The sequence below is a fragment of the Tachyglossus aculeatus genome, chromosome 14 (assembly GCF_015852505.1).
Source record: "Tachyglossus aculeatus isolate mTacAcu1 chromosome 14, mTacAcu1.pri, whole genome shotgun sequence".
Lineage (NCBI taxonomy): Eukaryota > Metazoa > Chordata > Mammalia > Monotremata > Tachyglossidae > Tachyglossus > Tachyglossus aculeatus.
The window spans coordinates 15,604,022-15,619,008 of record NC_052079.1 but is presented as its reverse complement, the minus strand read 5'-3'; the positions used below and the strand labels follow the sequence as shown (position 1 = coordinate 15,619,008).

The 14,987-nt window shown below is 43.4% G+C and overlaps 1 protein-coding gene across 1 annotated transcript in view; it reads right to left on the bottom strand.

The window, feature by feature from the left end:
- Nucleotides 1-13,884: 13,884 nt before the first annotated feature.
- MIPOL1 (mirror-image polydactyly 1) overlaps nt 13,885-14,987 on the bottom strand; it is a 220,038-nt gene continuing 218,935 nt past the window's right edge. The window contains exon 13 of the transcript XR_005453861.1: nt 13,885-14,118. The gene's annotated coding sequence lies outside the window, so the exon portion shown is untranslated. The remainder of the gene's footprint in view (nt 14,119-14,987) is intronic.

Genomic DNA, 14,987 nt, shown 5'->3' with positions numbered 1-14,987 from the left:
AAGTTCAGATAGACCTCCTATTTAGGGAGTGTTGAGGCAGGGAATTGGAAACACCACGAAGGCTTGGACAGTAGGCACAGGAGACGATGTTTCCAGATAATTAATAATCACTTACCAAGGTAAAGGTGTACAGTGGAAAGAGATATGCCCCAGGAATCAAGAAAACCTGTGTTGCAACTGGTTCCTTTTTGTCCCTGAGAATTGAGGTGCTAACCTCAGAAATTTTAGGACAATTAAAAATGAGAACTTACTCAAATGATTTGATTTCCACATTGTTTACTTCTGATTTTTCAGTTAAAATAGCAATGAAAATCAGAGCTACTAATATGAAAAAACAAACCTTTCCCTAAAATTCAAGCTCCCCTCCAGCCCCTCAGATTTGCTCTTTGTGGTCTTGAGCATATACAAGTAATCATCTTCACCCTCCTAGCAGTAGTGGAAAGAGCATGAGTTTGGGAGCCAGAGATCGTGGGTTCGAATCCCAGCTCTGCCACTTGTCAGCTATGTGACTTTGGGTAAGTCACTTAACTTCTCTGTGCCTCACTTACCTCATCTGGAATATGGGGATTAAGACTGTGAGCGCCACCTGGGACAACCTGATAATCTTGTATCTCCCTTAGCGCTTAGAACAGTGCTTGGCACATAGTAAGCGCTTAACAAATACCATTATTATTAATAGTAGTAGGAGTAGAAAGAGGAGGAGGAGGATGAAAAGGTGGAGGAGGAGGAGGAGAAGGTAGAGGAGGAAGGGGAGGAGTAGCATTTATTGAGAGGCCTTTTGGTGTGGTGAACTGGCCTAGTTGCTTGGAAAATACAGAATAATGAAGTGACACATTACTTTCCCACTCTAATGGGGATGTCAGATGTAAAGATGTTTACAACTAACGTGGCCAAAATAAATAGTGGAATAACTCCATCCCTCCCCCAGCACTATCCAATCCATCTTCCTCTTCCCTGTAGGGGGAACATTTAGTTTTCATCTGGCCTCATCAACAGAGTGGATCCTGTCCACCCTAGTCAGGTACCAACACTGTACCCGATCTTGAAAAAGAGATGGTGGGTCCAGTGTCATAGGCCGGACCACCGCTGACTAGAGATGGGATGGACCGAGCTGCCCAAGAATGGACCTATAATGGAAATGGTGGACAAGGATGGTGGAATGAATCTCCCGCCTCCAGTCCTCTTTCCGCTTTCTCCTTGCCCTCAGCGATCCCCTCAGAGTCTGGCGAGGGTTAGAGATCGAACCATTTCCTGGTTCTACAGTGCCATCCCTGGAAACCAGGAGGTAGAAATACTCATCCTAGCAACTCTTGGGAGTCGTTCCAGTGGCAAGTGGGTGAGGCTGTCAGAAGTGGCTGAGTTTGGGCTTATTCTAGGCTGTGCAACTGGCACAGGATGCTGGGCGGGTTTGGCCCGAGCAACAAAGTCGAGTGCGCAACGACTTTCATACTTAATCCGGTGGAGACGCGCAGCTGTGCTGAGTGTTTCAGAAAGCAGCTCAAGTCACCGGGGCCCAGCCCTACCATGGCACCTATGAGAAGCAGTCAGGGCTGGGGTTGGATGGGGAGATGACAGGCAGGAGCTAACTGGAGAGGACTCTAAGAGAGGCGGGAGCCAAATCCCACAGGTCTGGGAGTATGAGAACCTGGGTTGTAATCCCGGCTCTGCCAATTGTTTTGCCAATTGCTTGCTGTGTGGCCTTGAGCAAGTCATTCACAGAATAGAATACAATGCAGTCCTTTGAATTTCAATTCAACAAGTCCGGGAGCATCCTCAAAATTGGGAATCACTTATCTATCCTTCCCAAAATTTGATAATGATATTGCTGCTAGTAAGATTTTATCAGGGAGGGATAAATACCTTTTCTCTAGTCTAACTTCTCTGTGCCTCAGTTTCCTCAACTTTAAAATAGTGATTCAATACCCATTCTCCCACCTGCTTAAGATTGTGAGCCCCCATGTGGGACAGGGACTGTGTCTGACCTAATTAATCTGTATTTATCCCGGGGCTTAGAACAGTGTTTGACACATAGTAAGCACCTAACAAGTACCACAAAACAAACGAACAAGCATAGGAGGGTCTTTTCCTAAAACAGGCTCACTGGGGATGTCATTCTAGCCACAGACCAATTTGAATGAGCTCCCGAAACAGTCGGCTCCATCTTTCACACTTTCTCCCTGTTTCTCCCTTTGGAAGTAGGTATGGCTCCTAACAGGACATGTCACTGGAACTCTGTTGCACAATACTGTTGTATCATATCCTCCCAAAGGCTCAATACAGTGCTCTGCACATAGCACATGCTCAATACATACTGCAGATTGATTGATTGAAAGCATGTTGCTCTTCGACCTCATGACAGTTGAGCTGTCAGATGCTTCCCTGATTTGGGGCCAGGTGCTGGTTTTTCTTTGAAAGGAAAAAAAAAGAAACTAATAAAGCCATCACCAATCACATGTATTCCAAGGGAAAGGACATGCTAAGTTACAGCTCCGGCTACGAATGTATTCAACTATTCAGTTGTCATTCATTCTCTCAATAACATTTAATGAGAAACTACTGGGAGCGAAGTGTTCTACTAATCACTGAGAAAAGCCACACAGGGATGAGAATTAGAGTTGTCCCTGGCCCCAAAGAACCAGGTGGAGAGGGGGCAGGTTGGTGATGGAAGAAACACAAAAAGAAGAGGACCACAATAAGTGCAATAATTACTCCAGAGGATTTGAGGCTAATGGAGCAGAGAGTTTCAGGCTCCTCCCTGTTCAGGCAGGGCTTCTCAGACTTCTACAGTCAACCGCATCCACCACCACAGCCTTCCAACATTTTGAGAGGGCAGGTATGGAGTCGCTGCCTCCCCATTTGTAGCTATGCTGGTGACCTGTCTGAACACCATGAGGGCAGTGTGACCTAATGGATAGGGCCGGGGTCTGGAACTCAGAAGGACTTGGGTTCTAGTTCTGACTCCGCCACTTGTCTGCTGTGTGACCTTGGGAAGTCACTTCACTTACCTCAGTTACCTCACCCATAAAAGGGGGATGAAGACTGTGAGCCCCATGTGGGACAGGGACTGTGTCCAGCCTGAGTACCTTGTGTCTACCCCAGTGATAAGTATAGTAAGCGCTTAACAAATACCATAATAATAATAATAAAACCCCACCAGCCATGGGTCTGAGTGCCACCAGTAAAAGTTTCCCTAGGACCATCAAGGGGAACAGAGTGGGTGGCAAAGCAAAGGAATTGGGGACACCTGACTTTTTCCTTCAGGCTCGCAAACTGCCTTGGTATGGGGGTCTTGTCAAGTGGTCTTACTTGGTTCGGCCAACGCATCTGCAAGTGAGAAACGACGATCACATTTTCCCCATCTGCAGGGGCTGCTAGGTTTTACTCTTGGAGGCCAAAGCAATCTGAGCTCCTTAGATTAAAGACGTGAGCCTAAGAGAAATGATTAAATGATCTTAAGGATGACAAAGGATCTAAAACTTTTTTCAATTTTGAGGGGATGTACTTTCAGAAAAATGAAATCTGAACCCAGGTAGGTTCTTCAACTTTCTGCCACTTCAGGAACAAGCTGGTGATTCATTTTGGCTCTAAACTAGCATCAGGGTAACCTCGGGCTTTACCTAATTTAAATGCACTATGCAAAGTGAGCAGTTTTGGCTGTAGTGTACTGGACTGCCAGAAGTGTTCACTGCCTAGAAAACATAAAAAAATGACAATGAAGCAATCCGCCAAACAACTGCAGCCCTCAATTTCATCCCAGTTAGTTTGTTACTGGATATGAGGAATCAATAATTAACTGGGGACAAAAATACAGTACTGCAAAATACAATTCTACTAGACTCAGTGCTTAGAACAGTGGTTGCACATAATAATAGACTCAGCCAGAACAGATACATGAAAGAAACTTCTTCAATAACTTTGAGTTTTCCAAAGGCAATGTTGCCGTGGTTATCTCAGGATGCTACACAGATCATCTCTTTAAAAAGCAATCCTTTCATGCTTAGAAATAAGATGATTAGGCATGAGAAAAGGGGCAATCTTCAAATCTACTTCACAAGTAAAACCCTAGATTTAGATCTTTATTCAGGATAATACAGAATAAACCCACATTCAGAGAATGGGTGAGTCTCGAAAGAAAAGTCGTGTTAATTTTCAACAAGTAAGAAGACATTGTGAGTAATCAAGAGTGAGCCACATTTTTCTATCAGATGCGCCACAGTACTCCAAAGACTAATTTGTGCTTGGTCATCACATATGATGTTTAGGAGCGAAATTAAGTGCACAGATTTTTGGATCAAAGGCTGCACGTCATCAAAGCTTGGATGAGCCAGCCAAAGTCTACATAATCCAATCTTTGCTTGGGGTGCATTCCTTTCGACATATCGGAAGGGTTTCCCAGAGCAACGGGAAGAGGTGGCATAACAACAAATAGCCACTCACTCTGAACAGAGCATTTGACAATTTTCACCTTCCAAGAATAGTCCATATTTCCATTTTCTATTATTAAAAAGCAAAACAAGAACAAGTCGAGGTTTAAATATACCTGCCTTTTGAAGATGCTGAAGTAGGCTTGGTGTAGATTGGTGTAGTGTGGTGTAGATTGTAAGATCCTTGAGAGCAGGGTTCTTGTCTACCTACAGTATTGTTCTCTCTCAAGCACTCAGCACATTGCTCTGCACACAGTAAGTCCTCAATAAATACCATTTGTAGCCAAATGCCTATTGCCCAGGTTTGGCTTTCATTTTCAGTCTCTTCTTAAATGACTGGGCTCTTTTTGCAACTGCCGTATGGGCAGAGGCAGTGTTTGGGACTCTGAGACAGGGGGAAGGCAGTGTGGCGCTCCAGGGCAGGATGGTGAGGAGAGGGTGCCAGCCTGGGCATGAATATTGTTCAACAATTGTGACATTTGTTAAGTGCTTACTACGTGCCAGGCACTGAACTAAGCACAGGGGTGGATACAAGCAAATTGGGTTGGACACAGTCCCTGTCCCACATGGGGCTCACAGTCTTCATCCCCATTTTACAGTTGATGTAATAGAGGCGCAGAGAAGTGAAGTGACTTGCCCAAGGTTACACAACAGATAAGTGGCAGAGCCCGAATTAAAACCCATGACCTTCTGACTCCATGCTGCTTCTTTAGGTGACACGGTGCAGTTTGGAAGAACAGTCATTCATTCATTCATTCAATCGTACTTATTGAGCGCTTACTGTGTGCAGAGCCCTGCACTAAGCGCTTGGGAAGTACAAGCTGGCAACATCTAGAGACGGTCCCTACCCAACAACGGGCTTACAGTCTAGAAGGGGGAGACGGACAACAAAACAAAACATGTGGACAGGTGTCCAGTCATCAGAATAAATAGAAGTAAAGCTAGCTGCACATCATTAACAAAATAAATAGAATAGTAAATATGTACAAGTAAAATAAATAGAGTGATAAATCTTTACAAACATATATACAGGTGCTGTGGGGAGGGGAGGTAGGGCGGGGGGGGATGCGGAGGAGGAGAGGAAAAAAGGGGCTCGGCCTGGGAAAAAGGGGGCTCAGGCATCAGTCAGGTGCAGAATCTAGAAGGAATGTACCATCTAGAAACTGGACCATGCATGCCTTGGGACTTTTGCTCTGCATGGTGTCTTTTTTGCTTAGTTTAAAAAGATTGTGTCATTTCCTTCTGGTTATTTTCCTCTTGGCTGGCATTTCTGGGGGGCAACTGCTTCACTGTCTATAAATGATAATGGACAGCGAAGCGCCTGAGAATATTGACAGGGGCTGTAAAGGATTTGAAGGAACAGAGGAAAGGTGTGTACTGGTTTCCCCCACAACTCCCCACAGACATTCTGGCTTATTATTACTATTATCATTACTATTACTACTACTACTACTAATAGTAATGATATTTTAAAGTGCTTACTATATGCCGAGCACTGGGGTAGAGACAAGATCATCAGGTCTGACGCAGTCCCAGGCCAGGCTCACAGTCGAAGTCATTCATTCCTTCATTCAATCGTATTTATTGAGCGCTTACTGTGTGCAGAGCACTGTACTAAGCGCTTGGGAAGTCCAAGTTGGCGACATATAGAGACGGTCCCTACCCAACAGCGGGTTCACAGGCTAGAGCCTAGAGGACTCTTAGTACTTTCATTCATTCAATCGTATTTATTGAGCGCTTACTGTGTGTAGGGCACTGTACTAAGCACTTGGGAAGTCCAAGCTAGCAACATACAGAGATGGTCCCTACTCGGAGGGAGAACAGCTGCTGGGCCCCCATTTTACAGATGAGGAAACTGAAGCACAGAGAAGATGAGCGTGGCTCAGTGGAAAGAGCCTGGGCTTTGGAGTCAGAGGTCGTGGGTTCAAATCCCGGCTCCGCCACTTGTCAGCTGTGTGACGTTGGGCAAGTCACTTCACTTCTCTGGGCCTCAGTTCCCTCATCTGTAAAATGGGGATGAAGACTGTGAGCCCCTCGTGGGACAACCTGATTACCTTGTACCTGCCCCAGCGCTTAGAACAGTGCTTTGCACATAGTAAGCGCTTAACAAATACCAACATTATTATTATTATTATTATTATGAGTGACTTTCCCAAGGACAGCAGGCAAATGGCAGAGCTGAGATTAGAACCCAGATCCTCTGACTCCCAGGCTGTGCTTTTTCCACCAGACCACACTACTTCCCTTGCTCGCTCTGCTTCCGGGCACCAGAGGATGGGGCCCATGACCATAGGCAAAGGGGAATTAGGAGGTGGATGGAGCCAGGACTTGGAAAATTGGGGTGGGGAGAAGCGGGCAGTTAGGCTGATGAACCTGAGCCTAAATAGGAGAGGCAAGAACCACCAGTCCAAAGGGCAAACGGTTGCCATTTTCCCACCAGATATGAGGGCAGGAAATGTGGCTGTTTATATAATATTTTCCTCTCCCAAGAGCTTAATACAGTGCTCTGCACACAGTAAGCACTCGATAAATACGACTGAATAAATGGATATGACCTTTTCCTGCACTTTTACCCTCCACTAACCGTGCCTGTCAATGAGAAAGGCACAATGGCTAAGTGCTTTAATGGCTACATTTAAGTTGTTACCTTATGTGACAAAACAGAAGATAATTCATTTATCAGGGTTTGAATCCATGTGTATTACCCACCATATCTGAAGAAGTCAATTATTTTTATTGAGTGTCTGTTGTGTACATATCTGTTGTGTACATAGCATTGAACTAAGGACTCAGGAGGTACAATAAAAGTAGAAGCCACAGTTCCTGCTCTCAAGGAGTTTACAGTCTAAAGGGTTTGTAGGATACAAATTTGAGCAGATCCATGCATTCATGCTTTTTCTTACAGGAAAACCTGGAAAGCCAATGCTAGCTTTAAGATATATCTTTCCACAACTTTCCTTCTCCTCTGTTAAGAGTATAAACTCCTCATGACCAGGTAAGCAGCGTGGCTCAGTGGAAAGACTGTGAGCCCAATGTTGGGTAGGGACTGTCTCTATATGTTGCCAATTTGTACTTCCCAAGCGCTTAGTACAGTGCTCTGCACATAGTAAGCGCTCAATAAATATGATTGATTGATTGATTGAAAGAGCACAAGCTTTGGAGTCAGAGGTCATGGGTTCAAATCTTGGCTCCACCAATTGTCAGCTGTGTGACTTTGGGTAAGTCACTTAACTTCTCTGTGCCTGTTACCTCATCTGTAAAATGGGGATTAAGTCCGTGAGCCCCCTGTGGGACAACCTGATCATCTTGTAACCTCCCCAGTGCTTAGAACAGTGCTTTGCACATAGTAAGCGCTTAATATATGCCATCATTATTATTATTGTGTCACCTCCTTATGTTTGTATTTCCCAAGTGCTCAGTATAGTGCACTCAAGATTACCAGTTGTGCAGGAATACTTTTCACAAGCATTATGTGTAAAATGACCAACATTCACACCCTCATTTCCTCTTCTTCCACAGCCCTCTGTGTCACCCTTGCATTTGGATTTGCACCGTTTATTCACCTCTTCTTCAGCTCCACAGCACCTATGTACATACCCGCAATTTATTTATATTAATGTCTGTCAACCCTCTAGTTTGTAAACTCACTGTAGGCAGGAATGTGACTACCAACTCTGTTATATTGTTCTCTTCCAAGTGCTTAGTACAGTGCTCTTTACACAGTAATCGCTCAGTAAATATGATTGATTATGCACATACCTGTAATTTATTTATTTATATTGATGTCTGTCACCCCATCTAGACTGCAAGCCTATTGTGGACAGGGAACACATCTACCAGCTGTTATATTAGGCTCTCCCAAGCACTTAATACAGTGCTACTACACATGGTAAATGTTCGATTAATATGAATGATTGATAGTTGATTTTCACGGGCAGTCCAAAAGTGGCAGAAAGCAGATGTTCCCGGGGTTGGGAAGTTGTGCCTATTCCACGGCCAGACTCCAGACAAACTCCTTACCCCAGCACTCACTGCTTTAGACGAAAAAGCGGTGATGAAGTGGCCAGGGCTGTGGTGGTGGTTGTGACGGCAACGACTCACCTGGAATTCCTTCTGCTACAAACTATGTGTACTGAAATCATAATAATGATAATAATAAGCAAGCACTGTCCTAAACACAGGGATAGATAAAAGACAATGAGCAGACACAGTCCTATGCAGGCCTCACCGCCTAAGAGGGAGGGAAAGCAGCTATTTCATCTCCATTTCACAGATGAGAAAATTGAGGCATAGACAGGATAAACGGTTGGCCTAATGTCACACAGCAGGAAAGCGGCAGAGGCAGGAATAGAACTCAGGTCTCTTGATTCATTGACCTGTGCTCTTTCTTCTAAGCCACACAGCCCCCACTCACTGATTTTTCAGATACAGCCATTTGCGGCATGATTTTTATGAACTGTTGGTAACCCTGGGGGAATTGAACCCAGTAGGTGCTTCATAAATGCTTTCACCACTATTACAACTACAATTACTAGGGAATACCACCTTCAGGGAATTTTCAAACTTACTGGCTTCACAAGGGGCTTTCAGCTTGGTATTTTCTGGCTGGGTTACACTTAGACTGTGAGCTCCACGTGGGACAGGGACAGTGCCTGATCTTGGATTGTAAAGGACTATATAGAAGTGTGTTTCAATTTCTGTGCAAGACCACACAATTCTGCTAGTATTTCCATACATGGGGAAAACTGGTTTATTCCCTGCTTCAAATCGGTGGCCGGGAATATTATTATCATCATAAACATATGCATCTTAGGGCCCTGCCTGAAACAGTTAATTTCTAAGCTTAGTTATTACTCACTCCAAAGAACACCTGAACATGGATAAGATTGGTTTCTTTAAAACAATTTCTACAAAAATCCAAAGAGCATTTGATCAGTCTTCTTTGAGTCTTTTAACTGAATGGAATCATGTTCATCCAAACAGATTCTCCCAGTGCATTCTTATTATTATAATTTTCTATTTAGATAGCACTGAATGGTGTTTAGCTCCTAACAAATCTATTTTCAACAGCAACCATTGTTGATTTGTTATCTCTATCAGACTATCCAAGCAAGCCATAGACTGTTTGATGATGAATTTAATCTGTTTACCTACTGCAATATACTTTACGGTGCGTATCTAGTATGGTGCCATGAGGGTTATACATTTACACATTTATCAAGGTGATCAATATATGTATATATATTTCTATAAATTCCATCAGAGGGAGCCTGCAATTGCACCTGGGAGATTTTAAACATCATTACACTTCAAACTTTTCAAAAATATAACTACCGTATTTACTGGCAAAAATGACTCCACTGCATAATTCCCCCACCTTAGTGGGGGAAATCAAAGCTTATTTTTTGTAACGCATGACTGCAAACAGTGAAAATTGTGGGTCTGGGGGAAGAGGAGGTACAGAAGGTCGAGAACGAGTCAAGCCTTTCATTATTCATCCAATCGTATTAATCACGTGCTTACTGTGTGCAGAGCGCTGTACTAAGCACTTGGGAGAGTACAATATAACAACAAACAGACATGTTCCCTGCCCACAACCAGCTTATAGCTTAGCGATGAGATTTATGACTGTGGAGACTTCCACTGTGGGGAAGAGCGGAGATATTAAACCAGATAGGGACAGTTAATTCATAAAGAGTATACTGGCCAGGGTAGGAGGTGTAGAAAGGTGAAAAAGATGGGGGTGGAGGGGTAGTGAGGAGAATTAATTCATTGAGTGCCTACTGTGTGCACAACTTGGGAGAGTGTAATAGTCCCTCAGACTGTGAGTCTCGTGTGGTACAGGGACTGAATCTGACTTGATTATTTTGTATCTACTGCAGTGCTTGGCACTGTGTTCGGCACATAATAACCACTTTAAAAATGCCAGAATTATGATTATAATAATAACAATTATTATTAGACATAAGAGATGAAGTCCCACGTTCCCTCTTACCTCCTCCTTCCCTCCTTCTCTCCACCTTATTTTTCCTCCCTCGTATTGCTAGATTTAATTCTTATATGATCCATGCAATAAGCCCCCCCTTTCAATCTTACAAAAAAATTTATGCAAAAAATGGGGCAAATATGCATGTAAAAATAGTAATGGAGAATGCAAAATGGTAACCTGTGGTTTCGATACCATGAACTCCACCAAAACCACTTGCTGAACAAAGCAGATTGCTCATTGTTGAAGAAACTCGGGCTCACCCGGCTCCCGTTTGCAGCCCAGCTGACATTTCTGAGTCCCTATTTTTAAAGAAGCAATTAGCTTAAACTCTCCTTATTCTCCCCCAGTGTCCATTATAGTAGAGCATAAAAAGAAAAGAAAACTTTTTGAAAGTTATTTTAATGAAAGGATTATAGAAAGCAAGCAAGAAAGCCAGGTAACTTGAGCCATAATTCTGGAACGTATGCTACTAGTTCAAATGTGCAAGCTTGAACTTAACAAATGTTTAAAATATTTGAGTTTTTTAAGCCGTGCCAAAACAAACGACATCTTTTCTAAAGATGACATATTTAGCTAGGCCTTGGCAATGTAAACCTTTCAACCATTCCAAGTATTTGTTTAAAAGCCTCAGAGAACACATGCACTCCCAACAAAACAAAACAAAAAAAATCTAAAGTTTAATCACTAGAGTCTTAACAGCTGACTTACAATCAAACTAAATCAAGACAAATGAGCTACTTAGAGAGCTTTACCAATTTATTTTTATTAGCGCATAGGACTCAAGAGAAAATTTGGGGTTTTGCACCAGCTACAGCCTTCATAGTGAAAACCCAAGTGAGTTTTTTTTACCTCCCCTATGACTACTCCCCTCTCTGAATGAGTGAAAACAAGGTAATCATCAAATGAAAAGCTTTAGAAAAATAACTACTTTGGTCCGATTACAGAGACTTGGGAAAAATGCAGATAAAAACCTGCTTCCAAGTAGAACTACAGCCAACATGAACAAGGCAAAGGAGGCCTCTTAAAGAAGGCCATTGCTTTTTTGGTGCATTAAACCTATTCTATCAGTAGCCAAATTGATGAAATTATTTAAAAATGTTCATACTGTTTCAGTTTGGAAATTTGAGGCTGATGAAACTCTATAATCCCTCCTGTATTAATTTGAAAGACTTAAGTAAAGTGATTCCCCGTGACAATACGTGGATATGATTGATTTATTAGTAAAAGCAGAGGTAAAATTTCTCATACATTAATGATTAACTAATGAGCTTTGCTATCTGCAGAATCCATTTAAATGACTTCTAACTGGTTTTGTCTATGGTGTTTCACTAAAGAGAAGAAGTGGGTTATGAACTTTTCAACTACCAGCAGTTTTCCCGAAGCCATTTTATAAAACTAGATCATCAGGTTTAGCTGCAGGCTGAATGAGAAACAGTACAAACGAATGAAGGTCTATAGTTCTTTTCTATTAACATTGACTTTTCACAATATTGTTAATTACTGAGGGCTTAGGGGAGGCTTACTATGAATATAATTACAACACTGAAAAGCATTAACAACGATCTTATTCTGAGCAATGTGATGCTATTTACATATTTTTCGGCGGCAGACAGCTCACAGGGCTGCAATTCATTTAAAGGTCAAATGGCAAAATGCATAAGATCGCTCCATGAGTACAAAGTTACATATAGTGTTTCAAAGGAACCGTGAAATAACGATAATTGTGCGGGCCAAAATTCTGTCATTTTTCCTGGAAAAAAGACTATGATGCAGGACGCCTAGGTTCACTTAACCCACTTCATCAAGAGTATTTGTTGAGCATTTGCTCTGTGCAGAGCACTGTACTAAGCACTTGGGAGAGTACAATAGTGTTTGCAGACACGTCTGTTGAGTTTGTAGACAATAGAGTTTGTAGTCAAGACACCTGGGTTCTAATCTTCACTCAGCCACTTGCCTGCTGTGGACCGTGGGCAAGGCACTTAACTTCTCAGTCCCTCAGTTTTCTCAACGGCAAAATGAAGATTCAATACCCGTTCTCCCTCCTACTTATACTGCGAGCCCCATATGGGACAGGGACTGCATCTAGCCGGATTGATTTCTATCTATCTCGGCACCTAGCACAGAGGCCTTACCTCTTTCGAAGGGCTCGGTCAGAGACCGGTTTTGCAAACAACTAGTTTCAGACCTTCCAAATAGTCCTAGACGTTTGATAAGGTGACACCCGCCCCTGAAACAAAAGTACCATGCCCCAGTCATTAATGCCTAAATCCCCACAATGATGAAGAGAAAAAAGGTTCTACAGAGAATTAGCTGGACCTATCACAGGAGAGTTAACATAAACAAACTGATTTAAACGGCTGATTTTTTTAGGCTCGAGTTGGTTGCGATAGCCAGATGTGGAAAACAGTCGACACAAAGTGTGGGATTGGATTGCTAAATAGCAATGGTCTACTGTTGTTAATCTGTGCACGTGATCACTGTCACAAACTCGAGCAAAATGTTCTGGACCTAAATGCCGTCTGAACGGTGACTTCTCACTGAAGTCAAAAGGGGACGGAGGGCTGCTGTATGGATAGATCTCAGCAGCCACACGTGAAACAGAGTACCAGGAGGGGTTGTTCCCTGAAACACTCCACCCTCACATTGGCAAGGCAGCCACTGCATTGAAAAATGGCCTCCAAATCGCCAGACAGCTAACAGCTGAACTCCTGGAGAATGAAGACATCTGCAAGGAGTCTGAAGCCACGTTACAGCAGCCCTGTTGCAATAAGGAGCCATAATCTCCGTAATCTCCAACATAAACAGCAAAAGGGCATTTCTCTAAGGTAGTCCCTACCAGACAGCTGTCAAGACATCGGACATGGACAAGCTCTAAGTCATCAAGGATGGATCCAAGCAAATGATGTAGAGATGAAAAGACTACCTACCTCCAAACTGGAACGACACCGTACACATCTCCTGAGCCTGACAACAGAGAGGTTTAAGAAACTGTGCAAATCTACTTAAGGGGCTTGAGTGACGAATGGGGTGCCAGCAGAAGAGCACCTCCACCACCAGACCAAGGAAGGCTATAAATCACTGAAGAAGTCAGATGGAGATGTGCATATTATCACAACACCACTGAAGGATGAAGGGAGCTCCAACCTCATCCTAGACAAGAACAGAATCCTAAGGAAAACACAAGAGTACATCAATATTCCCCTCTCAGGATCGCACCTGGAGAGTTTCCAGTACTTTACCAGTCTCGGCTATGGGAGAGAGTCAAAGCAGAGGCATATCCATTTCATTCCTAGCTTCACCAGTGGCTAGTTAGTGGAAGGCAACCTGCTACAAGTCAAAACTCACCTGCGCTGGGCAGCAGCAGCATGAGCGAGAGTCGAGGGCAGAGATTCACGTTTACTGCATGGAAGAAAGCAATGGTAAACCACTTCTGCATTTTTCCCAAGAAAACTTTATGTATATAGTACCAGAACGACTGCAGATGGAGTTGGGGCATTCTGGGAGAGGTGTGTCCACAGAGTCACTTTGGATCAGCGATGACTCAACAGCATAAGATGAGACGTCTCATCAGTATTCTCCTAAACACTCATCCTGCCGCTGTAGATGAGGCCCTGCATGTTGGGGACACCCTGCTTAAGCACTTACATGAGCTCTTCTTCAATTTACGGCAGGCTGCAGAAATGCAAACATCAACGACGTCGCCACCTTCAAAAAAGATGGTAGTCAAGACTGAGGCAGTTAGCACCTGTCTGCCTGTGACCTCCTCGAGTGCAGGGATCGTATCCGTATCCGTATTGGGCCTGGAATGCCCTCCCTCTGCTCATCCGCCAAGCTAGCTCTCTTCCTCCCTTCAAGGCCCTACTGAGAGCTCACCTCCTCCAGGAGGCCTTCCCACACTGAGCCCCTTCCTTCCTCTCCCTCTCGTCCCCCCTCCATCCTCCCCATCTTACCTCCTTCCCTTCCCCACAGCACCTGTATATATGTATATATGTTTGTACATATTTATTACTCTATTTATTTATTTTATTTGTGCATATCCTATTTATTTTATTTTGTTAGTATGTTTGGTTTTGTTCTCTGCCTCCCCCTTTTTGACTGTGAGCCCACTGTTGGGTAGGGGCTGTCTCTATATGTTGCCAACTTGTACTTCCCAAGCGCTTAGTACAGTGCTCTGCACACAGTAAGCGCTCAATAAATACGATTGATTGATTGATTGATCCGTCGATTGTACTGCGCTCTTCCAAGCACTTATCATGGTGCGCTGCATTCAGTAAGTACTCAAAGAATGCTATTGGTTGTTTGATTGATCGATTGATTGATTGAGAAGTTCATGAGGAGTCCAAGAATGCCTTCTGATAATAATAATAATAACTGGGGTATTAGTTAAGCACTTATTATGTTCCAGGCACTGGGGGAGGATACAAGCAAATTGTGTTGGACACAGTCCCTGTCCCATGTAGGGCTTCCAGTCTCAATCCCCATTTTACAGATGAGGTAACTGAGGAAGAGAGAAGTGAAATGACTTTCCCAAGGTCACACAGCAGACAAGGGGTGGAGCCATGATTAGAACCCAT